This window comes from Pantherophis guttatus, chromosome 7 (genome assembly GCF_059756535.1).
Source record: "Pantherophis guttatus breed Tessera chromosome 7, ASM5975653v1, whole genome shotgun sequence".
NCBI classification, from domain to species: domain Eukaryota; kingdom Metazoa; phylum Chordata; class Lepidosauria; order Squamata; family Colubridae; genus Pantherophis; species Pantherophis guttatus.
Window position 1 is genome coordinate 58,675,631 of NC_142069.1, and position 26,121 is coordinate 58,701,751.

Sequence of the window (26,121 nt, forward strand, 5' to 3'; positions counted from 1 at the left end):
TTTTAACTATGCAGGAAATTGGGGCTGCCTTCTGCCTCTAAGAGCAAGTTTAATATAATATTCTGCCTCTTTTAATATTCCCCAAAATATTTCATTCTTCTGGGGGGAGGGAGGGGGCTTCCCACAACAGGAACAAGCATCTCAATCACAAAACCCCAAAGAATGTTTAAAAGCCCACCTACTCTCAATCCCATTTTGTCAACCACCCCAAAAACATGCTGCTGTCACTAGTTTCTTGCTACCGAATAAACAGAGACTTGCTTTCCTGCAGCCTGCCTACATTTATTTCCAGCATCTTTCTCCCAACTTGGAGTTGGACCGGATTTTATTCTTCCAACATGCATTCTAGCTTTCCAGATTCTGCAATCTTTTCACAATTATAATAAAACAAGGCCTCAAAATTTTAGTCTTCTGGAAGAAGAAGCCATATGGCCAGGAAGGCAGGGCAGAGAAGTTGGCTGTTCTACTACCGAAAATAAAATGCCATACATTTTTGTGTTAAAGGCGCCAAACTATCCCTTTACAGAAACTGTCCTCAGCTCCAGAACCGCAGCAACAACCTCGACCCGCCTGCTAGCCACGCCTCTTTTCCCTACGCAATAATCAGAAGTAGACCCAGCGACGCAGCGTCCAGTTTACAGTTGACAAGCGGCGCCTCGTGATTTCTCCATTTGATTCCTGTCACTAGCCAATCCTGGGTATTTCCGGACGCGTTTTCTACCTTGCTGAGCGGAGCGCGGCGGGGAGGCGGAAAGGACGTGGTCGGGGATTTCGGCCGTTTGCGTTTAACGTGTCTGAAAGGCAGGAGGTTGGGACTGAGTGTTTTATTTGTTTTTCCAATGTGAGCCACCCAACCCGAGCAAGCAAGAAGGCAAAAGCTATAGTTGCTGACTCGTATGAATGAAAACGTTTAAATAATATTTTAAACTATGCTGGCTGGGTTTCCTTATTGTGCAAACCTGTGAGGAGATAGGTGCTTCTGGTTTAGTAAACGCCTGATAATGGAGAAAAAAGTTCCTCAGCATGCATAGAACACATTTCTTAAACCATGGAATGTCTGCAGTTTCCTTCACATTTTGAATAAAGGAGCAAGACTAAATTTTCAGAACAAATAATAAGAATTTTCGTTCCCTCTTTTTGCGGAAAAAGGTATAGTACTGTTACGTTCTGATTTCTATTTTGGAGGGTTAAACTTTCAAACTTGCAAAAATAGGTTAAAAAGACTTACACTTTCCATACTTACCATAAAATAAACAAACCTTTGAAATTATTGAAGAAAATGGTGATTTCATTCATATATTTCAGTCATACACATATTTGTAATTTTTGAATTACACTACAAAATGCCTTGGACTATCTCCCAGTTGGGTGATATTTAAATACACAAAAGCATAAGCATGCTATTTTGTAGTTGTTAAATCCAATACTTCCGGACTGTAACCCCTTCGTGTTTAGGTTGCACAAGTATTTTGTATTTTTTGCCTTCAGCGGCATTTTTTGCTTTTGTGCAAAAGCATGATAGATGCTTTTTTTCCCTGTAGAGGAATTGTGCCTTTCTAAGATTTAGCCATTATAAATTGTAATATTATTTTAAATAAATAATAGCTCTAAGGTAATTCTACACATAAAAATTCTATGACTGGATTTGCACTTTTGCTAAACTATATTTTAATTATAGTTTATTAAGTTAGCCGTTATTTGTGGTTTTTATATAATATGTGAAACTGAGATTTTAAGTAGTCAATATGCCTTTCAGCTTATTTTTGAAGCCACTGGAATTCCTTACTGACAAAATGTGTCATTGTTACTATTTGAACACAATTTTGCTTATTTAAAAAAATGCATTAAGTCTCTGATAGTGATACTTTAAAGTCCCTAAATTGATTTAAATCTCTAATAAAAGACTAAAATTGTTGTTTCTTGAAAGGAAAAAATGCTCCTATATGAAGCAAAATCTGCAGTATAGCTTAGCATGTTTGAATTAAACCAGGCTTTCGTTGTTATTATTATTATTGATGAGACTGACTAGTGCACAGTAGGAAAGTAAAGCTTTTTCTAGTTTGGTAGCAGATAGCTGTAAAACACCAACATAGCACAGTAAAAAGAGAAGAAAACATAATTGGCCATAACCAATTGTCAAACCATTACCTCATATTATTTTGGGTTTTAACCCAACTCTCTCAGCCAAGTGGGGACATCTAGAATTGTTTGAATGGATATAAGGATGTGAAGATAGATAGATAGATAGATAGATAGATAGATAGGTAGATAGATAGATAGATATTATACATACATACATACATACATACATACATACATACATACATTGACCGGATCATATCTTATACAACCTGTCACATCCCAATACAATTTACATATTTCAATATGCCAAAATATTCTTTTTCCCTACTTTTTTATCTTGTCTTAATACCTTCTATACTTATTATATAAACAGTATCACCATCCGCCCTTCAAATCCTAATTTCTTAACATTATTTCAATTAATTATCTTATCCATTGTTAATCATACATATTCTCTTTTAACTTTCATATTAGTTCATTCTTCATCCTAACAAGTTTGAGTATACTCGGGGTTGCCCTTCTACTCGGGGGTTGAGTATACTCGGGGTTGCCCTTCTACCATTCCATCTCCCTTATTTTAAAACAATCTTTCTTCTCCTTCTCCTTTTTCCCTTCCCTCCCTTCTTCTATCCTTTTCTACTTTCTTCTTTCCTCCTCTCCTTCCCCTTCCTTTTCCCCACTCCTCCTTTCTTCCTCCCTTTCTGACCTTCTCTCCTACTCTTGTTTCCCCTCCCTTTCTTCCTCTCCTTTTCCCTTTCTTCTGCTTCTTCCTCTCTTCTCCCTATCTATCTCTCTATTCCTCTTTCCATTCTCTCTCCATTGTTGTATTCATTTTCAATTCAATATTTTCCAAAATGGTATCCGAGCAACCCTGATTTTTTCTCCATTTATTGAATATGTTTCTCAAAATCCCCATCACATTTTTTGGTTATTAACAATGTATTTCATCTTATTCCATTCTTACATTGAAACCCTTTAACTTAATTAACCTTCCACCTCTTATTTTCCTTAATTCCTAATTTCTTATTCTAAAATCAACTAATTATTTTATTTCCTCATTTAAACATTTTTTTCTAAATCCCCATCAATTTTATATCTTAATTTCAGTTATTTTCATAGTTAAACCAGATTACATTTCATATTACATCTGCTCAGGGTGGATAAAAATCAATGATTTTTTTTTAAAAATCAAAAAAATCGGATTTTTAAAATTTAAATCGGATTTTTTTTATTTTTATCGAATTTATTTTAATAAAAAACTTTTGGGGTAAAAATCTATCGTAAGATAGTTTTCTATTTAAGATACATAAATTAGTTTATTCAGCACGAAATGGAGCTTAGTTAAGTAGCATGAGGCTGTATATTCTGCAACACTGGGACTATCGGTGAGTCAACAGCGGGTCAAAGGAGTAGCAGAGATGACAGTTGCCCTTTAAAAATTATGATTTAAATCGAGTTGATTTAAATCAAGCCTTTTTTACTAGTGATTTAAATCATGATTTAAATCATGATTTAAATCGACTCGATTTAAATCAAATCCACTCTGTATCTGCTGATCCATTTTACAATAAACAATATACTTCATCTTGTTTGTTTCTTACATATAATTTCTACTATTAAAACAATTCCCTTAAATCAACTAATATATGCTTTATTTCCCTTCCTTCTCTTCATTATTCTTCCCCTTTTAACCATTTTCTTTTGGTCTCTCCAAAATTACACTTCTTAATATTTTTCTCCCTTTGTCCCATCTTTATCTTATCTTATTCTTTTTCTTTTTCTTCTTATATTTATTGTATCTTTTCTCCTGAATCCTTTCTCTAACTTTTAAGACTGTTACTGTCATAATTCTCCCCCTGTTTTTACCCAGTCTTTTCCCATTTCCTTCTCTTCCCTTCTTTTTTGGGAGATATTCCCCCCTGTCCATTTTTTTTTTTGAAACTGTAAATCCCAGTGTAATTATCTTTTTATCTTCAATTATTTTCCCTTCAACATTGTATTCTTTCTTCTCATTTATATTCTCTTTTCCCTTTTTTGTGTATTCTAACCAGGCTTCTGCTTCTTTATTACCCTTGAATGCTTCACGCACATTTTTAAGCATCTCTATTAATTCCTCATACTCCCAATGCTCCATATTGTCAATTCAATTTTTTTTAATATTTTAATTTATGTTTAATTAAGATTCAAGTCCATGTAGCCTCTCTTTTTTATTTCCAAATAATATCCAGTTCAAATATTTATCTAGTTCATTCCAATTTAAAGCTTTGTTATTCTTCACCTCCTTTCAAAGTCAAGACCCAGCTATTTAAAAAGAAACAAATACTCCGTAAAGTTCCTCACGGTAGTCAAAGTCATTGCTGTTCCTTCAATTTTCAAAGCAATCGTTGCAGTGCTTTCTTTCCACCAGCAGATGTCTCTCTCCAATCCACAATTCCCAAGACAACAAAGTAACACGTTTACAAAAATGTTTTAAATCCACATAAAAAATACGTTCTCTTCAATTTCTTTTCCTTTTATTGTTTTTAATTTCTCCAAATTCCATTTTAAATCCAATTGTAAAATTTCCTTTCTTGTGCTTTGATGTTTTAGCTTCCTCTTTGTTCTTCCTTCCAATATCAAAACTATCACAAATAATTAAAATCTTCATTAAAGAGTGCTTTCCCTCGGTTTTCTTTTTCCTGTATTATCTTTAATTTCTCCAAGTCCAATTTTAAGTCCAGGTAGAAAGTTTTCTTTTTTTGGGCTTTAGTCCTTTAACTTCCTCTTTGTTCTTCTCCCTCCATTAAAATTCCCAAGTGCCAATTAGCTGCTTATTTCCGCACCGAGACCTCTTTTAAGTTTTTTTAAAATTCCTTTTTTACCTGTGAGTTGGCCAATCACTCCCCCGGTACCAATATTCCATTCAAACATCGCTCCTGCACAAAATCTTTGTCCGGTTGCCCCAGCTCCAGAGCGGTCATTTTAATGGCCGCCCCACCGCCGGTTCAAAGAGCTGCCTCTGACCCTTCGAGGAATTTGCCTGTTCCTCTTGGTCGTCCGAGGCACCTCTCTTTCTTTGCCATCCCTACAAGATGGTTCCGGTCTGAAGACCCCCCCGACAATGGTTTGTCTGGCTGGGTTTTCATGAGGCTTGTCAAAGCCCGCTATTTTCCAGCCAGTCTCGCCGTGACGCTTCTGGTTCCCCCTGGATGTGAATATTAGGGCTGTACAACAGAAACTCTTAACAATGCAGGGAACAAGTATAAGACAAATGTTTATTTCATTAAGGCAGATGTACAATATGTCTGCTTTCTAAGTTGCTCTTGGCTCTCTTTGCATTCCTCACAAAGTATGCATTCCTCACAAAGCAAAAGGGATAGATGTACTTGGCCACTTCCAGAAGAAGCCACTTAATTCTGGAAAAAGACCCAGCTAGAGAGGGTTGCTAAATATGTGCTCCCTAGAATGCTAAAAACGACTCTTCCAAAATACCCTGTTTCCCCCAAAATAAGACATTCCCTGATAGTAAGCCCAATTGGGCTTTTGAGCACATGGCAATAAGGCCAAGCGCTTATTTCAGGGGTCAAAAAAATATAAGACAGGGTCTTATTTTCAGGGAAACACGGTATTTGCTCATCTCTAATGAGTATAAGAGTTCATCTATCTTCAGTGTTTCATACCTAGCACTACAGAAGTATGTAAAGTAAGTGCTATCCATTGATGCTGAAAGTTTCAGAGCTAAAGAACTCCCAATAGCAATCTTGTATATTTACCACAGTAGTAATCTATGCTCTTCAATCTTTATGTAAAAACAAAGCAAACCTCCAACTCCTTGATCACAATTGAATGGAGTAATTGAACTTTTTTTTAAAAAAATACATGTTAAATGTTCACATATCTACTTTGGCTAGATCTTGTTGTGGCCCGCCAGCGGTCTGCGCAGATCGTGGCTGATCCCGACGAAGAGGAGGCTGGTGTAGTGTCACGCCAGCAGCCTGCGCAGCCAGCGCTCGCGTCGGACAGCGAGGAGGCTGAAGAGGATGTGGTGCCAGAGGCAGAGACTCAGCCAGGGCATTCAGAACCTCCAGAGGTTCCTTCAAGTGGAGAGAGCGAAATGGAGGAGCCTCTTCTCAATGCTCGAGCACGCAGGGCTGCCAAAAGGCAAGAGTGGCTACTCAGGAGGAAGAGGTCTACTCGAGAGTAGGGCTTGAGGATAATTGGCCACTCCCTTAGCCTATTTAAGTTGCACGCAGCTAGTGCTTTCTTGCTGGAAACAACTCGTATTTTATTATCAGAGTATTTTGGTTTATCATATCTTGTTTTCTGGGCTGGTGGCCAACCTTTGCCGGTCTTGTTTATTCTTGCTACTTAATAAATTTGATAAGGACCGTTGGTGTGTGTCAATATCTTCAGAAATCCGGAGCTGCGGCAGAATAGATCTCGTATATACAAAGGCCCATAGATTGGAGATTCCAAAAGTTAGAATGTTCCATGTATTTATTTGTATGGAACTAATATACATACAAATATCTGGAACAATCTTTTGGAATCTCCAATCTTCCCTTTGTACATTCAAGATCTAGACTAAGGCCAGTGGCGGTACAGCAAATTCCGGGGCTCCTGAAAAATGCTGATATCCCAGCTGCTTTAGGGTATCCTCAGGGATCATACCTGTCCTGTAGGGACAGTGAAGAACGGAAGCACAGGCAGGCATGAACAGGGAGGTTGCAAACTCCCTGAAGTGTCTGCATCAGCCTCCGACCCAGCAGCAAAGAAAGACAGTCTTTAGGAGCTGTCAAAAGCCAGACTTGCCACACGTAAGATAAGGGAGAAAAGAACGAGGAGCGATGGTGAAATGGAGTATTGTTACTGAATGAGTGATTGGCCAACTCATAGGTAAGATGAAGAAACTTTTTTAACTTTAAAAGAGCTCCCAAGCTGAAATAAGCGGGTAATTGGCATCTGGGAATTTAAAGCGAAGGAAAAAAAAAAAAAAGAGGAACTTTAAAAACAAAAGCCCTAAAAGGAGAACTAATCACCTGGATTTAAATTGGACTTGGAAGAAATTAAGAATAAATATAAAGAAAAGGAAATTGAGACAAAGCATTTATTTAACAACAAAAGGAACTAATTGAAAAACAGAAAGCACTACTTTTGTGGATTTACAATTGATACTTTTGCCTGGGGATTTGTGGATTGGAGAGAGTCATTTGGTGATGGAAAAGAAATATTGCACTTAAACCAACGTGAGAAACCGTATGGGGAATATTTGTTTAAACAGCTGCAGTAAGATTACAAAAAGAACTTTAGATGTACTAAAAGAAGAAGGGATAATCTATACATGGTTTCAGTATGGTCAGCTTCAAGCTAGATGGAGGGAAGATCAAAAAATTGGGGTTATGCAAAATGAGGAAAATTTGATGAAACAGATTAGAGATCAAAGTCAGATACATATTAAAAGGTTGTATAATGCTTTATTGGAAATAGATTCAGAAACGGAATTGGTTAAGGATTGTATGATAAAATGGGCACAAAACTTTCAGGAACGAGTGATGATGGAAACATGGGAAAAGATTTGGGTCAGAAATGTTAAATTTACGCAAGCACAAAATTTGAGAGAGAACTTTTATAAAATGTTTTATAGATGGCACTTAGATCCTAAAAAATTATCATGTATGTAGCCGAATTTGCAAGCTAAATGTTGGAGATGTGAATGTGATGATGCAACCTATTATCATATATGGTGGACTTGCAAGAAAATCAAGGCATTTTGGATAAAAATTTGGTGGGTGATGCAGAACATTCTGAAAAAAAGGTTGAAATTTACTCCTCAATTGTTTTTACTGGGTATAACGATGGATTGTACAGTATTAGAGACTAAATTGATTTTGAACTTAATATCAGCAGCAAGGCTGTTGGTAGCGCAATACTGGAAGAAGGACTTTTTGCCTACTATTGAAGAGTGGATATTGAAAGTAACGAACTTAGCAGAAATGGCGAAAATCTCAGCGTATTTGAAGGACTATACACAAGAAAGATACGTATCGGAATGGAGAAGATGGATTGATTATATTCAAAATAAGTATCAGACAAGAAAATATCAAATAGCTTATGAATGAACGTTAAGTATTAGAAGTATTATGTTATCTATAGTGGAGTTAAAGTTTCAGGGGGGGATTTGGTAGTCTGAGGATAGATAGGTTAATTTAGCTTATGATTGTTAATTGAAATACCCTGTATTTTGCTCTGGGAAGTCTCGGGGGGGGAAGGGAAAGGGGGGGAATATTGGGGGGGAATTTTTTTTTTTTTGTAAAACTTTTCAATAAAAAAAAAGATTACAAAAAGAACTTGAAATAACCTTGAACTGGGGAGACTTAAAAGGACTATTTGAATTGGATTGAATTGGATACTATTTGGAAAGAAGAAAGAAAACAAAGAAAACATTAAATGGACTTGAATTCTAACTATATATAAGTGAAAATAAAAATAAATTTAAAAGTTATTTCTTTTTAAACTTTGAAAATATGGACAATATGGAAAATATGAGTACGAGGAGTTGAGGGAGATGTTGCAAAAGGTGTGAGAAGCATTTAAGGGAAACAAAGAAGCAGAAGACTGGATAGAATAGAAAAAGAAAGAAAGAGAAAAGATAAATGGGAAGCAAGAATATAATGTGGGAAAGGAAGTAATTGAAGGAAAAAATATAGATCACACTGAGATTAACAGTGATAAATTAAAAACAAAAAAAGGGAAATATCTCTCAAAAAAGAAGAAAAGAGAAGGAAATGGGAAAAGAGAAGGGGAGAACTAAAAGGGTAATAAAGTTAAAAATTAGAGGAAAGATGCAGGAAGGAGGATATAATAAACACAAGAAGAAAAGGAAGAAAGAAATAAGTGAATGGGAGAAAGGGGAGAAAATAAGTGAAATTCAGGAGAGTAAAAGAAAATGGTTAAAAGTGGAAAGAAAAAAAATGTAATAGAAAGGAATTAAAGCGGTGATATGTTTTTTTTTCCAAAAAGTTTTTTTATTTTTTTAAACAAAAACAACATAAAAACATCATCCTTCCAAACAATCGCAGACAGTGTTTTGATCGGTTTAGATCATTTCGTGCTCTCAAAGAATTTTCAAAGTCACATTATATGGCAAATGTTCTGACTTCCGCCGGCGACGTCAACGTGTTAGGGGCAAAAGGAACGGTGCTCCGTTTCCAAAGCCCCTAATATCCTCGCGGGCGCTGATTTCGGCGCTACCGACCCCGTAGAGGTCGGTAGAAGAAGGGGAAATTTCTGAGGACCTCGGGGAGGGCGGCAATCCCCCCGAAGGTTCAGGATAACTCCTCTAACTCGGAACGAGGAAGAACCAGCCACCCGGCTGGCCAGAAACGCTGACAGCTGTTAAGAGGGAAGCGAAGATTGAAAAAGAAAAGCATCGGTGAAAACAGAAGTGAGGATTAAAGATTGAAAAGGTATATCTGCATTTTCTAACGGTTGGGAGAAAGCGGGCGGAAGGAACCCTTGAGTAAAAGAGGAGAAAGAGAAGCGGCGACTGATAAGTGGAGTGAAGGGGAGGAATCCATATTGAAAGTGACAGCGCGTAATCTGGTAGTCAGTGGAATCCGAAAGAATCCAGAGGGAATACGGTTGAACGAAGTGTGTGATTGATAACCAGAGCTTCATAACAAAAAGCTGGGAGAGCGAAGGTCTCTGAAAACTTAAAAGACTTAACGGGAGGACTTTTAGAGCCCCGGATATCCATAGAAGAAAGGATGGTGAAGCCATATTGAGCAACGGCAGGGAGAACACAGTCAACTTAGAACTTATAACATTGTTGCCGATACTTACTGGACAATCCAGACAAAGGCTTCCTTAACAGGATCAAGTTTATTGATCGAGTTAATTGGATAATTGGATAATAAAGCAACGGGACTATTGGATTGTGTTATTTGGGGAAGCAGACGCTTGATACTTTTGGCGCACGATCGGTGTGTATTGGACAAAAAGTAAAGTAAAGGGAGGAAAAAGTACGATCGGACGTGAAATACATTGGATTTATAATTTTTGTTTCTGCCACGGCTTATCCCGGTGAGGACTTGAATTGAGGATTACGGAACAAATGGATAATACATGGACATATTATATTGAAACTATTGACAGTTGAAAGGAAGTGGACTTGAACTATAATTGGATATTTGATATAAAGATTGCCAGAACATAAGATACTACCAAGACCAACTACTAATTACTAACAGTGACTAAGAAGTAATATTTGGTGTATATATACTCACTGCTTTGGAAATCTATACTTATATGACTGCATAACATTACCTTATACTTATCTTGTACCCATTAAGTGAATTGTTGCCTTATTAATTTGTTTTTATATATTTATATACGTAGAATCAGAGATATAGATTTTATTATAGCTAAATATAATTTCTATTAATTTGTCTTTATATAGTTAGAATCTCAATGATTTGTTAATTTGTCTTAATACAACTAGAATCAAAGATCCGGATTATATTATACTTATCATAGCTATATTATAATTACAAAAGTATATCCATATACGTATGTTATATAAATTAAAATAAATTGGATAAATTAGATAAGTAAGATAAATATTTAGACAATTGCTGAAGGAATCTACGTTTGACATTTGATTGCATAGTATGACTTTATTTATAAGAAGTGTATATTAATAGATTAAGTGATATATTAATTTGATCTATATATAGTTAGTATTAAAGATTTAGTCCATAGTATATTAGATACATTTATATTAACTACATCCCTTTACCTTCTGAGAGAAATCATATTGCACTTACTCCCTACTTACTAATATACCACTTACTCAAATACTTAATACCAGGGAGAATTAGCTGATGGATTGCTAGAACGTTACACTTTTCCCTCGACCCTCCCACTTAGCTTCCCATGCTGATTGATTTATAAGTACAAAGGAGCCTGGAAAAAAGAGAAAAATAAATTTGGGTGAAATTTTAAAACAGACCCTGAAATATTGACCAGTATATGAAAATCTGGGAAAGAATAAAAAAAGAGATAATAATGGCGACCACAAGTATAACGACAACAGCTAAAATAAGTAAGAAAACACCATCGGGCCAAATGATACTTATGAACTCACCAGCTCAACAGAAAGTAATTGAAACCACAGAAAAGGAGAAGATGAGTCCTGCCCTACAGAACATCCACTCCGCATTAGCAATGATCCAGGAAGGCATGAACAGAATGCAGGAAACCATGGCACATAATCATGAAGAGACCAAGAAAAATCATGAAGAATTGAGGTCAGATGTGAGTGAAATTAAAGATAACATCAAAAATATGATGAGAAGATAGAACAAATTCAGCAAAACATAACAGAAAACGAGCAGAGGATCCAAAAGGTGGAAGAAAGAGTAGAATATGTGACCAACAGAATGGAAAGAATGGAACAAGATCAAGGGGCATTTAATAAGGAAACTGAGGACGCGTTAACCTATCTGGAAATGGAAAAGGCATCATTCTACTTACGGTTTCAAAATGTAGAAGAGCAGAAGGATGAGGATCTAAGTGAAATAATGATTGAGATACTGGCAAAGGCAACCCAGGTGGATAAGGATGAACTGCGAAACGGAATGGATGAAATATATAGGGTGTACACGAACTACGCAAGAAGAAACAAATTACCCAAAGAAATTCACATAAGATTCACGAAAAAAATCTATTAAGGAAGAGATCTACAGGAAGATGAGGGAAGAGACAATCATGCATAAGGGAAGAGAAATCATAACTCTCAAACAAATACCAAGAAGAACGAGAGGTCAAAGAAGAAATTATAATTTCCTGACCACCCAGCTAAATAAATTTAAAATAAAATTCCGCTGGCTACTACCGGAAGGCCTACTTATCTCCTGGGATGAAAGAAAGTACAAGATTGATAATCTGGAAAAGGCTCAAGAATTCTTTGACCAGCACTTTACAATGGAAGAGGAACAGGAGACAAGGAGAGAAGCGGAACCCAGGACACGGCGGATGGAGAAGGAAGAAAAAGATCAGGAAGAGGCAAAAAGATTGGAGAGAGAAAGAATGGAGAGAGAGGGAGCGAGGGAAAAGACTCAAAGAGTTACCAGAAACACAGCAAAGTTGAAAATCACAAATAGATAAACTCGATAGAGATGGAAGGAGAAATAAAAATTATATCAATTAATATAAACGGACTCAACTCCCCAAGGAAAAGGAAATATATATTTACGAAATTGCAAAAATTGGACTTAGATGTGATAACTTTACAAGAAGTACACATTAAAAGACAGCAACAAATATTGTTGGAGAATCAAAAATTAGGAAAATTATTCACATCCCTAGGAGATAATAAGAAGAGAGGAGTGGCAACTTATGTCAAAAACCATTTAAAAGCTAAACAGATATATACAGATTCGGAAGGACGTATTTTAATAACTGAAATACAAACAGAAACAAGGAAAATATTGCTAGCTTCTATCTATGCACCTAATGGAAACCAGAGAGAATTTTACAAGAAACTACATGATACAATTAAAGATTTGGAGTACGAAAATATCTGTGTTGTCGGAGACTTCAACGCAATCGTGAATATACAAGATGACTATCGAAGTAATAAACAAAGTAAGACTCGAAAAAGAATCTTACCGGATACATTTAAGGATATGACTGAAGAATTGCAATTACATGATGGATGGAGAGAGGCCAACAAACAAACCAAACAATATACCTTCTACTCAAACCCACACCAGTCATGGTCTCGGATTGACATGGCCTGGATGACGCCAGACCTCAGGAAGGATCTACAAGACATTGAAATTATACCGAATACATGGGCCGACCATAATCCTATAAAAATAACATGGAGAGGACAGCGAAAGCAGAAGAGGTGGATGATGGACACCGGAATAATAAAAGATAGGGATTATGTGCAGATGATGGAGAACGAACTTAGAATATTTTATCAAATAAACACAAAGGAGCAGACTTCAGTACAGAATCTGTGGGACACTACTAAGGCCTATATAAGAGGCCTCGCAATAGCATACACAGCAAAAAAAAATAAAGATAAACAACAAAAGAGGAAAAAATTAATGGAAGAACTCAACATATATGAGTCACAATTACAGAAACAGCCTGACGACAAAACAACAAGGGAAAAATTGAATCGTACTAAACATGAGTTGAACTTAATTTCACAAGCAGAAATCGTACAGAAAATGAAAATGGTCAAGCAGAAATACTTTGAATATGCAAACAAAACAGGTCGCTGGCTGGCATACAGACTGAAGAAAGAGAGGGAAAAAAGAATAATATACCAATTGCAGGATGAAACAGGACAACTATATAGTATGAATTTAGATAAAAAACATATAGTAAGGGAATTCTATCAAAACCTCTACACACAAGAAGAAACTCAAGACCAAGATATTATGGAATACCTACAAAAAGCAAATATCCAGAAATTAGAAGAATCCCACAGAGAAATACTGAATAAACCAATAACAATGATGGAGTTGATGGAAGCCCGAAAGAAACAGAAGAACAACAAAGTCCCAGGTCCGGATGGAATTCCAACGGAATTTTATAAAAACTGCCAGTCTGCAATAGACGAACTACTACTACAAGTTCTCAATGAGGCACTGCTGGAAGCAGAAACACCTAAATCTTGGGCCGAAACAATTATCTCACTCATCCCCAAAGAAGATACGGATCCGACTAAAGTCCAAAATTATAGACCCATCTCGCTGTTAAATGTAGATTATAAACTATTCACGACAATTATAGCACAGAGGCTGAAAACAATTATACATAATTATATACACCCCGACCAAAATGGTTTTGTCCCAAGGAGACAAATAAAAAACAACATGAGGACAATAATAAACGTTCTCGAATACTACGAGCAAAACATCAATAATCAGGTAGCGCTAATCTTTCTCGACGCGCAAAAGGCGTTCGACAATTTGAACTGGAAATTCCTTATAGCACAACTGCAGATTATGAATTTCGGCGACAAATTCCTGAAAATGATTAAGAAAATATATTCTTCCCAGACAGCAAGAATTATAATTAATGGAGATATGACCGAAAAAATAAGCATCCAAAAGGGGGTAAGACAAGGATGCCCGATATCGCCTCTACTGTTTATAATCTCACTGGAAGTCCTTCTAAAGAAAGTAAGAAAGGAAGAAGAAATAAAAGGACTGAAGATAAGGAATGAGGAGTATAAACTACAGGCTTTCGCGGATGATGTGGTCTTCATAGTGGAACAACCGGAAGTAGCGGGAGTCAAATTATTAGAGAAGATAGAGGAGTATGGCAAAGTGGCGGGGCTTAAGATCAATAAACAAAAAACCAAAGTCTTGACCAAAAATATGACAATGACACAAGAGGAAAAATTAGAAGAAGAATTAGGAATGCAAATTGCGAAGAAAGTAAAATATTTGGGAATTTGGCTTACTACAAAAGCAACAACTATTAGAGAGGACAATTACATTAAATTGATGAAGCAAATTAGAAAAGACTTGGAAAGATGGAATAAGGTACAACTATCATTTCTTGGGAGAATAGCGTCTGTAAAGATGAACATATTACCAAGACTCCTATATCTCTTCCAAGTGATACCAATTGGTCCGGGAAAAGATTTCTTTAAGGATCTCAATAAGACAATAATGAAATACATCTGGCAAGGAAAGAAAGCTAGAATTAAAATAAGATGCTTACAGGACACAAAGGAGAAGGGAGGCCTAGGTCTACCAGACTGGGAGCTATATTACAAGGCGGCGGCGTTGAATTGGATCAGAGAATGGATAGATCTATCAAATAGGAGAACGCTATACTTGGAGGGATTTGATCTGAGTCGAGGTTGGCATGCCTTTCTGTGGGAAGGCACAGACAAGCAACATCCGTACTTCCAGAGACATGTAATAAGAGGTGCACTATATAAAACATGGCAAGATATCAGAAGGCAACACTATAGTAAAATCCCACGATGGTTGTCGCCTATGGAGGCGCTAATTTATCCAAACACTATAGAAATAGGAAAGATGCGGAAATATCAAGAATTGTTGAGTAGTGAGGGAGACCTACTTACGAGACAAGAACTGGAAAGACGAGGCATTATGATTGATTGGTGGCCATACCTTCAAATTGAGTCAAAATATACAGCAGACCGGAGACATTATGATTTTCAAAGCCAACCAAGTGAACTAGATAAAATTTTAAAAGGCACAGATGAGAAAATAATATCTAAAATTTATGGATATTTAATAAGGTATAAATTAGAGGAGGAAACAGTGAAAGAAAACATGGTAAACTGGGCAAGAAATATAGGTCACAATATAGAGTTGGATAGATGGGACAAGCTATGGGCAGAAAATTATAAGATGACACTGTTGATTCCATACAAAGAAAATTTATACAAGATATTTTATAGATGGCACCTTCCTCCGGCACGTTTGGCTAAAATGTTTCCAAACACATCACCAATGTGTTGGAAGTGCAAGACACAAATGGGGACATATTACCATCTCTGGTGGTCTTGCAGGAAGGCACAACGCTACTGGCAAGAGATTAAGAGAATAATCGAAGAAACAACGAGGCAAAGTGTAGAAATGAAACCAGAACTCTTTCTATTTGGAATGACTACACCACAGTGTACCAAGGAGATAAAATATCTTACCATCCACATATTGACAGCGGCACGTATAGTGTACGCTCAGAATTGGAAATCCGAGATAATACCAACAGAAGAAAAAATAATAACAAAAATAAATGAATGCGCAGAGATGGATAGGCTCACAAAAGAGCTCCAAGATAAAGAGAACACTGACTTTTATTTAGTTTGGCAAAAATGGTACACATGGTTAGAAAGAAGGATAGGGCCAACAACATAGGACATTAGGAGAACATAACTCAAGAATTGCAGAAATAGATACATGAGATGAGCCGTAGGATTGTATAAATAAATGAAGAAAGATACTGCTGAACTTCAATGAATATATCAAGGTATAAGCAAGTGAATTTGTAAATAGTATGATTAAGGAAAATTGGTTAAATGGACATTAATCACCGATGCGAAGGTTTTCTAGAAGTTAGTCGATTGACTCTTTGTTAATGTATAAGTGTTTACATGTATTTGTGTTTTATGTTTGTTTATGTTAATAAAACTTAAATATATATATATATATATATATATGAAATCTGGATAAAATGTTTAAATATCTGTTTTTTGCTAGAGGAAAGAACATTTGCCATATATATAATAGCTATATAAAATAGCTCCCATATCAAATAATATTGTTTATCTTCCTGTTCTCTTATTTCAAGTGTCAATCTCATTTCAGCACAGTCCAACATTTATTTTCTTAATAATTTCTTCATCAGTAATTCACTTCTCTCCTTTCCAATTTTTTGCAAATACAATTCTAGCCACTGTTAAAATATTCACAATTAAATATTGCAGTTCTTTATTGAATGTCTCTGGTAAGATCCCTAATAAAAATATCTCTGGTTTAAGGTCAATATATCTCTTTGTCATTTTTTCCAACCACGTGTGTATCTTAGTCCAAAATCTTCTTGCGTCTACGCATGTCCACCACATATGGTAATAAGATCCTGGGGTCTGATGGCACTTCAAACACTTCTCCGATTTGTTCTTGAACATTCTAGCTATCCTCGGGGGCAGATGCCAGCTGTAAAACATCTTATTCAAATTCTCATATGCTGTAGACATTGTCATTTTATAATTATGCGACCACAATTTTTGCTATTTCTCTAAGTCAATACCATAACCAAAGTTTTTCCCCCAGCTATCATTGATTTTTTAACTTCTTGTTCTTCCAATTTTACCTCTAGCAAGTACCCATATAACTTTTTAATTATGTGGTCATCAGAGCCCATTAGTATCTTATCCAAAACAGTCAGAACATTATAAATACCTTCTTGTTTGAAATCTTCTCGATATCTAGAAAATATTTGCATATAGGAAAACCAATCCATCTTAAATCCCTGGTCTTCCAGGTCTTGTTTTAGTTTGAATTCACCCTTTTCATCCAATATATCATTATATCTAACAATTTGTTCCCTTTTGAATATCACTGAATATGAAAAAGCTTCAATTGTAGATACCCAGACTGGGACCTTCATATAATGATATTTTTTAATCTTCTCCCAATTCAAAAACAGTGCTTCACGTATCTGATGTCTTCTAAAATACCCGTTTTTTTGGTTCCTTTATACCATAAAAAGGCATGCCACCCCATCAACAAATCATGTCCCTCCAAAGTCAATAGTCTAGTGTTTTTCAATGTTATCCATTCTTTAATCCACATTAAACTAGCTGCTTGATAGTATAGTTCAAAATTAAGTAAACCAAAACCAACTCTCATTTTAGCATCTTGTAACAGCTTAAGTTTTATTCTTGCCTTCTTTCCCGCCAAATGTATTTCATCACCATTTTATTCAAGTCCACAAAGAATTCCTTACCCAGCTTTATCGGAATTGTCTGAAAGAGATACAAAATTTTAGGTAAAATATTCATCTTAATAGTTGTGATCCTGCCAATCAAAGATAATTGCAAATTTCCCCATTTCTCCAAGTCTTGTCCTATCTGTTGCTTAAGCTTATTATAATTATTTTCTTTAAGTGAACTTCACCTCGTTGTCAATTGTATCCCCAAATATTTTACCTTATTCGTAATCTGCATATTTGAAATCTCTGTCAATTCTTCTTTTTGCTTTTTCAACATATTTTTAGTCATTATCTTCATCTTCTCTTTATTAATTTTCAAACCAGCTACTTCCCCAAACTCTCCAATGCTTTCTAACTATTTATTGACATTAGTGGTTCTTCAATAATAAAAACCAAGTCATCAGCAAAGGCTTGCAGCTTATATTCTTCCTTTCGTATTTTCATACCTTTTATCTCTTTTTCTTCTCTAATATTTCTATTTAAGACTTCCAGAGTCAATATAAATAATAGTGGGGAGAGTGGGCATCCTTGTCTAGTGCCTTTTTCTATTTCAATAAAGTCAGACAGTTCTCCTCATCGGAAGGAAATGGCAATCAGAGATGGGTAAGGACTCTTCTGTGCAGCATAGGACTGAGTCTGCAGATTTGCATAGCTCCGCCCTCTGCTGGTGATTCCCAGTGTTTCGACTTGGTCTATGCTGGACAGTCGTGTCTTCCTAGACCGGGTCATTCCCTTCACTTTTCACCTCTTTTTGGCTGAATTTTGGATTGGATTTATCATTTCTCGACTTCTGGACTGTTTTTTGACTTCGATTGAGTGGATTCCGGCGTGAAGGGCCTTACCCGATCCTGCCGAAGGCCGCGGAGCGGCGGGGGACTGCCGGCCGGCAGATCCCTTGGAGGGGCGGCTAAACGCCTTATTACGGCTCCCCTCAGCCTCCCCTGTCATCGGGAGAGCTTCTAATTGCGTTTTAAAGGCTTTTGCCAAGCAGCTCTGCTAGCACCAAACAGAAGAGCTGGACGCGATCTCTGCTGCTTTTACTGCCGGTGGCTAGCAGTTTGTATTGGCAATACGTAGGGAGGCGCTCATCCCTTGTTGTCTTGTGTCCTCGCCTCTGTATCATGGTCAGAGCGATTGGCGACCTCTACGAAACGGGATTCAGCCTCATCAACAGCTAAGTGTTACCGGTGGGCTCATTTACCCGTTTTCAGCCTTTGCGCTATCAGCGGCCATTCCAAGTTGGCGGACACCACGAGGCAGCACCGTGCAGTGCCGGTGGCCAGGGGAGTGAGGCGCAGGCATACCAGTGACCCGGGGGAGGGCAGTTCGGGAGTACAACCGCCTTCTAAAAGAGCCCCAAAGAAGGCCCCAGTTCCCATTGCACCCAAGTCTTCCAGGGAGGAACTCAGGCGTCATAAGGCACTGGAAAAAGCTGTTCTCAAGGCCCAGCAGTTACCGGTGGCCATTTTGAGCACTCCTTCAGCCTTACATTCCCCTCAGGAGTTAGCGCCACAACCCAGAAGAGATCTCTCGCTGGATCACCCAACGCTCTGTGGCCTCCGGGCACAGAACCACTTTTTCAAACCTTGCCAAATGCCAGTGCCCCTAACACCTCTGGTGTGGACGCACAAGGACTGGCACTACTGGCACCAGCTCCACAGTCCTCCCTTCCACCTTTATTGGATCCACAGGGCATGGCTCCACCTGCCTCATTGGAAGCTATCATAGCTAGAGCGATCCAGCAGGGCTTGGTTCAAGGATTACAGCAGGGTCTTCTCCAGTCCTCGCCTCAGTACGATCCTGACCAAACGCACCTGCTTCAGTCACAGGAGGACATCTCTGAGTTGCAACACTATTCTCCTGAACATTCTAAGCACGGTTCTATATCTGAGGAGGAAGAGTCCAGGGACCTGGCTCTCTCTGATGACGAAGGTTTGGGACCAGATCAGCCCGCCTTCATTGGGCTCTTTAGGCCCCATCTTTTCAGATCTTTACTTTACAAGGCCCTTGCGGTTACCCACCTTGGCAGCTCAAACTCTTCCAGTGGTGGACACCCTGGGGATTCTGACCCGGCTACATCCTTATTCGTTGAACCTGCAGTCGAAGCTGAGCTGGTCCTGGCCCCAAAACTTTTCACTGATGTCATACAGCGACAATGGTCTCTTCCTGGAGCTGGCCTGGCTCCAAACGGTCTGGATAAGCGCCTCTACCAATCAGCTCCAGCTCTCTCCAACATCTTGCAGGTTCCATCTGTGGACGGCCCCATCGCTGCCTTGACATCTGCCTCTTGGGTAACTGGATCACCGGAAGAATATCTACGTCCACAAGACAAACGGGCCAAAAAGACTCTGATCAAAGCCCACCAGTCAGTGGCCTGGGCCATCTAGAGGCCACATCGGTGTCTTTTTTCAATTGAGCTTCACTCCTTTGGCTCAAACAGCTTCAGGATAGACTGCCTCCTTCTGATACACGCACACATCAGGACTTAAACAAAATTGCGGCAGCCTTGGAATACTCAGCAGATGCCACATTAAACTCAGCTTGCTTCACTGCCAAGACTATTGGATCTACCATCAGTTCCCGGCGTCTTCTCTGGCTCCACCATTGGCAGGCAGATACCAGGAGCAAATGGCAGTTGGCTTCATCACCCTACTCTGCTAATTCCTTGTTTGGGCCCCCCTTGGAACCGCTGTTGGCGGAAACTAGGGATCGTTGCACGGTTTTACCGTCTGTTTCCAGGCGCACCGACTCTCGATACTCATGGTCGGCTGCAGCCCTTTCGTGCCCCGGACTCTGGCTTCTTCTACTTTTTTTTTTGAATTTTTTTTTATTTTTAAACAAAACTTAAAACATAAAACAATTGTCATCCATTACAATTACAGAAAGTGTATTGATAGGTTACGAATCTTTTGTGCTTAATCCTCTATCCCACATTTTCTTATTCAACAGTTTATTACATTATTATTCTCCTTTACCAATTATTTAACAGTAAATTATCCTCTATAAGGGGGAAAAAAAACCCTTTATATATTTTATTATCTTATCCATTTCATTTCATATTTCATTTCCATTCTTTCTTGTCTAACCATTGATAAAATAAATCCCATATCAAATAATATTGTTTATCTTCTTGTTCCCTAATTTCAAATGTCAATTTACTCATTTCAGCACACTCCAAAATTTTCTTGATAACATCGTCATCCGTGGGTATCTTCTCACCTTTCCAGTTTCTAGCAAATACAATTCTAGCTGCCGTTAAAACATTCACAATTAAATATCTCATTTCTCTATTATATATTTCTGGTAAAATCTCCAATAAAAATATCTCTGGTTTAAAGTCAATATATTTCTTTGTCATTTTTTCCAACCACCTGTGGATTTTTGTCCAATATCTTTTAGCTTTTGCACATGTCCACCACATATGGTAATATGAGCCCGGGGACTGATGACACTTCCAACATTTCTCCGATTTGTTCTTGTACATTCTGGCTATTCTCGCCGGGGGTAGATGCCACCTGTAAACATCTTATACAAGTTTTCCTTATATACTGTTGACATTGTCATTTTATAATTCTGTGACCATAATTTTTCCCATTTCTCTAAGTCAATCCCATGACCCACATTTTTCCCCCATGCAATCATTGTTTCTTTAACTTGTTCTTCTGCCAATTTTACTTCTAATAAATGGCTATACAATTTTTTAATCACATGGTCATCAGAACCTATTAAAATTTTATCTAAGTTTGTCAAGGTGCTATAAAAACCCTCCTTTTTAGAATCTTCATCATATCTAGACTGTATTTGCATATATGAAAACCAATCCATTTCAAGCTCTTGTTCTTCTAATTCTTGCTTCGATTTAAGTTCGATTTAAGAGGGGGGCTGGTGTCGCAACGAGACAGCGGGAAGTTTTCGGGGCTCCGGAACTACCGCTGATATCTCCACCGCGGGACGATCCAAATTGAATCTCACTGTCCTGTTGAGACAGTGATAGAGGAGGGCACATTTTGTTGATCCCAGGGACACCGCAAAGTCCCTGGTTGATCCAGGAGAAACTCTTTTTTCCAGCGCTGAAGAGGCAGCCATTAAGCTGCTGAAGTTGGGACAGCCCCGAACGGAAGAGAATGAGTGAAAGTGTTACGATCTGGTGAGAGTTTTTTCTAATTTGATTTTACAAATACCCTGAAGAGCAAATGCAACTAGGATTTAATATAGAAGTAATTTAGCGGCGGAATTGAGCCTGAATTTAAGTTAATTTTCCTAAAATATAAACTATTCCTATGTGTGGATATCTGTGGAAAATTTTACTTTAAACTTGACGGGACTGGACTGGACTGGACTGGAAAGGAGGCTTACTTTTTTATCTGCTTAAATATTGAATTTTTGATGTTAACTGAGATTACTAATTTTGGAATTAGATTTGTCATTTTTGTTTTTGGCAGACCTTTATTTTTTTAATATTCTTTTTGCTATATTGCTAATTGAAAGAAGTGGAAGAAATAAGAGACTGCCATCTAGTGGATTGAAATGTATCTTCTAACAGCGGCTCTGGAAAAGAGAGCTGTTAGACTAAGTGTGCACAAGAAAGGAATTTTGAATGTTACACAGTTGTGGGCTTTTATATAAAATGGAAATTCTTTCTCTCTCTAGTTCCACTCTTCCACTTCACTAATAATTTTATTTTTTAAAACATTTTAAAATATTGGAACAGATATATACATATATTTTTTTCTTCTCCCTTTTTTTTATTCCTTTATTCCTTCATAATAAATGTTTACTTAATTGGATTAAGGCACATAAGAGCCTGAAGAAATTCCTTTTTTTTTCTTTCTTCTTTTTCTTTTTTTAATTTACTGATTGGAGATTGTTATTTGAATGGGTTTTTGGCTATTTTACACAATTGGATTAAGACATACAAGAGTCTGAAGAAATTTTCCCGTTTTCTCCTTTGGTCTCTTTCTTTTCTTTTTTTCTTTTTTTTTCTTTCTCACTTGTTGATTGGAGATTTTTACTTGAATTTGTTTTTGGCTATCTCCGATGATTGGATTAGGGCACACAAGAGCCTGAAGAGTGTTGGGGGATTTTTTTTAGGTTTTTTTTTCTTCTTGCTTTGCTGCACTTTCCTTTTTTCCCTTTTTTGGTTTTTTTCTGTTTTCTCTTTTTCTTTTTAACCTTTTGTAATCTCCTGCCATCTACAAAACGGATTAGGGTTGAGAAGAACCTGAAGATATATTACGCTACCGTATCGAATTGGATTACTTATAGAAATGAGCAAAAAAGCAGTAGTTATTAGTTCTGCCGGATCGACCCTTTCTTCATCACCAGCGGGAGGACAACGATCAATACAGATGATGATTCAGCAGGAAAAAGAGAAAGAACGTGAGAAAGAAAAAGATGCGACAATGCAGATGATTTTGCAAGGAATACAAGACATAAAATCTAAAATAGAGAAAACAGATGAAAAAGTGGAGAATATACAGCAGATGATGAAGAAATATGAAGACAGACTTGAAAAAATTGAAAAAGAGGAACAAAGAGATAAAAAAATCAGAGATATGGATTATAGATTAGAAAAAGTTGAACGTGATAGAAGCGGCTTAGGATGGGAGATGGATAAATCAGAATTTTACTTAAGATTTCAAAATGTAGAGGAAGAAAAAGGAGAAAATTTGGCGGAAAAAATGATAGAAATTCTTGCAGGAGCTCTAGAAATTTCTAAAGAAAAAATGTTTGATGGCGTTGATGAAATATACCGAGTATATACTAGATATGCAGTGAGAAATAAACTACAAGAGAAGTCCACATAAGATTTACCAAAAAATGAATCAAAACACAAATATTGCAGATAGCAAAGAGAAGGCGTTACAATACAAGAGCAAGGAAATTACGGTGCTGAAGCAAATACCGAGAAGAATAAGAGAGCTGAGAAGAGAGTATCAATTTTTGACAAAAATACTGCTCCAGAAAGGAGTGAACTACAGATGGCTGATATCAGAAGGATTGGTGTTTACATGGCAAACACAAAGATTCAAAATAGATTCAATTGACAAAGCTAAAGCATTTCTTGTGGAATATATAAGAGAAAAAGATGTGCCAAGAAGGGAAGAGTCACTGCTCCAACTAGAAGAAGAGGATCTCCTGATGATGGGAAAGGAGTAGAGTGCATTAGAAGGCGCAGTAGGAGATGCCATAGAATACAAAGAACAACTTGAATTGAGACCTAATAGATCAACAAAACCGGACTCTGGCTTCTATCAGTCCCACTACCAGCAGCCCTTTCAGTCCCGTGGCCAACAGCAGGACTCCCAGGTCAGGCAGGGAAACAGGTTTTCCCCCAAAACGTTCCTTTCGGGGTGGCAGGGGTAGATCTTTCCATAGGGCCAAGTGATTCGGTTTCCTCCGCCCCTATTGGTGGACACCTCGCCCTTTTTGCCAATCAATGACGGGTTTCCACTACAGATTCGTGGGTCTTCCAAACTCTCCAATCTGGACTTTCTCTGGAATTTTGTTCTCTCCCCACCTCGGTCTTCCTCTCTTGTCCCATTTCTAGGGACAAGCTTAAATGGACCTTGGTTTCCAAGGCCATTGAACCTCTGATTGCCATCAAGGCAGTTCAATGCATGCCCCCCGACCAATGGGGTCACGGGTTCTATTCCCGTCTCTTCATAGTGAGGAGTCCTCGGGGGGCGGGGTGGGGGTGGAGGGCCATTTTGGACCTGAAAGCCTTGAACCGGTACATAATATACCGCCGGTTCAAGATGCATACCCTCCACTCTATCCTCAATACTCTCAGACCAGGGGATTTCCTTTCCTCTATTGATTTGACAGAGGCTTACCTCCATGTCTCTATCCATCCCGCCTACCGTAAGTACCTTTGTTTTCACTACTGCGGGGGTCATTACCAGTACGCAGCCCTCCCCTTTGGCCTTTCCTCTGCCTCCCGAGTTTTTACCAAGATTATGGCGGCCCTTGTTGCCCATATCCATTCCCTACCTCTTCGAATTCAATTTTATTTAGATGATATTCTTATCCAATCAGCATCCCGTCAAGCTGCCCATCAGGATTTGACCACTACCGTCCAGGTACTTCAACGCCATGGTTTTTCCATTAATTGGGCTAAAAGCCATTTAACTCCGTCTCCCACTCTCCAACACTTGGGGGCGGTTATTGATACCATGGCATCCATGGTTTCTCTCTCTCGGGACCGCCAATCTCCCTGCGCTCCCTTGCTCAACAATGCGTCACGGATCGTGCCTCCTTGATCCTATGACTATCCCGTCTCCTGGGCAAAATGGTTTCAACCTTCAGCATTGTCCCTTGGTCTCGCCTCCACAGCAGGGAGTTGCAATGGTTCCTCCTTCCTCATCAGAGGGCTCGCTCCAGTATGGCACTTTACAGGGTGTCCCTTCCTCCCCTGCTGGTCAACTCACTTCGGTGGTGGACGTCATCGGCGATCATCAAGTCCAGCCCCTTCCGGGAACCAGTGCGGTTGATTGTCACCACCGATGCCAGCCTCCTAGGCTGGGGGGCCCACCTGGACCATCAGTTGGCTCAAGGTCAGTGGTCACCCTCAGAACAACACCTCAGTATCAACCTCCTGGAGTTACGGGCCATCCACCTGGGCCTTCTCCATTTTTGTGAGAGGGTGGAGAATTGTGATGTTCTTGTCCTCATGGACAACATGATGGCTAAGGCCCATATTAACAGGATGGGACACATTCGAGGGCTCTCATGGATGAGGCCTTCCTCCTCGGTTTCTGGGCCGAGACTCATCTACGCTCCATCCATGCAGACTACATCTCGGGGGTGGCCAACTCTCAGGCGGACGCTCTCAGCCGACACCAGTTGGATCACGCCAAATGGAGCCTTCCTGCAGACCTGTTTCAAGAGATCACGGTGCGGTTCGGCCTACTCTTGGTAGACCTTTTCGCCTCGTCCGCCAACCATCAAGTGCCGAGGTATTTCTCACAGTACCGGGATCCCAGGGTGGAAGCCACGGATGCCCTCCGCTCTTCTTGGCCTTCGGGCCTTCTATACGCTTTTCCACCTTTTCCATTAATCTCCAGGGTCCTCAGGAAGGTAATGGAGGAGTGGGCGGAGATCATTCTCCTAGCCCCGCACTGGCCTTGGAGACACTGGTTCCCAGACTTGGTGTCCCTATCTGTCTCGCGTCCTTGGAGCATCCCCGACGATCGGATTGTCCTCACCCAGGGGGCTCTTCAACACCCGGATCTGACGTGGTACCACTTAACCATTTGGAGATTGAGAGGGGCTTGTTGATGAGGGCCAACGTTTCCACCTCGGTCATTTCAACCATCCAAGCGTCTTGTCGGGAGTCCACTAATCGCATTTACAACGTGACATGGGTTTTCGTTTCCTGGTATCGAGGGTCAAACGTTCAACCGCTCTCGGCCTCAATCGTGGACGTATTACGCTTTCTTCAGGAAGGGCTTGACATGGCGTTAGCCCCCAATACCCTCCGCCGCCAAGTCGCCGCCATCTCCTCAGTGTTGACCTGCGGCTCCTCCACAGTTTCTCGGCACCCCATCATCTGTCACTTCT

At 38.7% G+C, this 26,121-nt stretch overlaps 1 protein-coding gene across 3 annotated transcripts in view; it reads left to right on the forward strand.

Annotated features, from left to right (window-relative positions):
- The first annotated feature begins 596 nt into the window (after nucleotides 1-596).
- The window catches only part of IMMP2L (inner mitochondrial membrane peptidase subunit 2), a 409,805-nt gene continuing 384,280 nt past the window's right edge, over nucleotides 597-26,121 (forward strand). The window contains exon 1 of one of the 3 annotated variants that reach the window (XM_060689055.2): nucleotides 597-698. The gene's annotated coding sequence lies outside the window, so the exon portion shown is untranslated. Of the gene's footprint in view, nucleotides 809-26,121 lie in introns of all 3 variants that reach the window. The other 2 variants (XM_034408851.3, XR_015728767.1) reach the window with 2 other exon arrangements.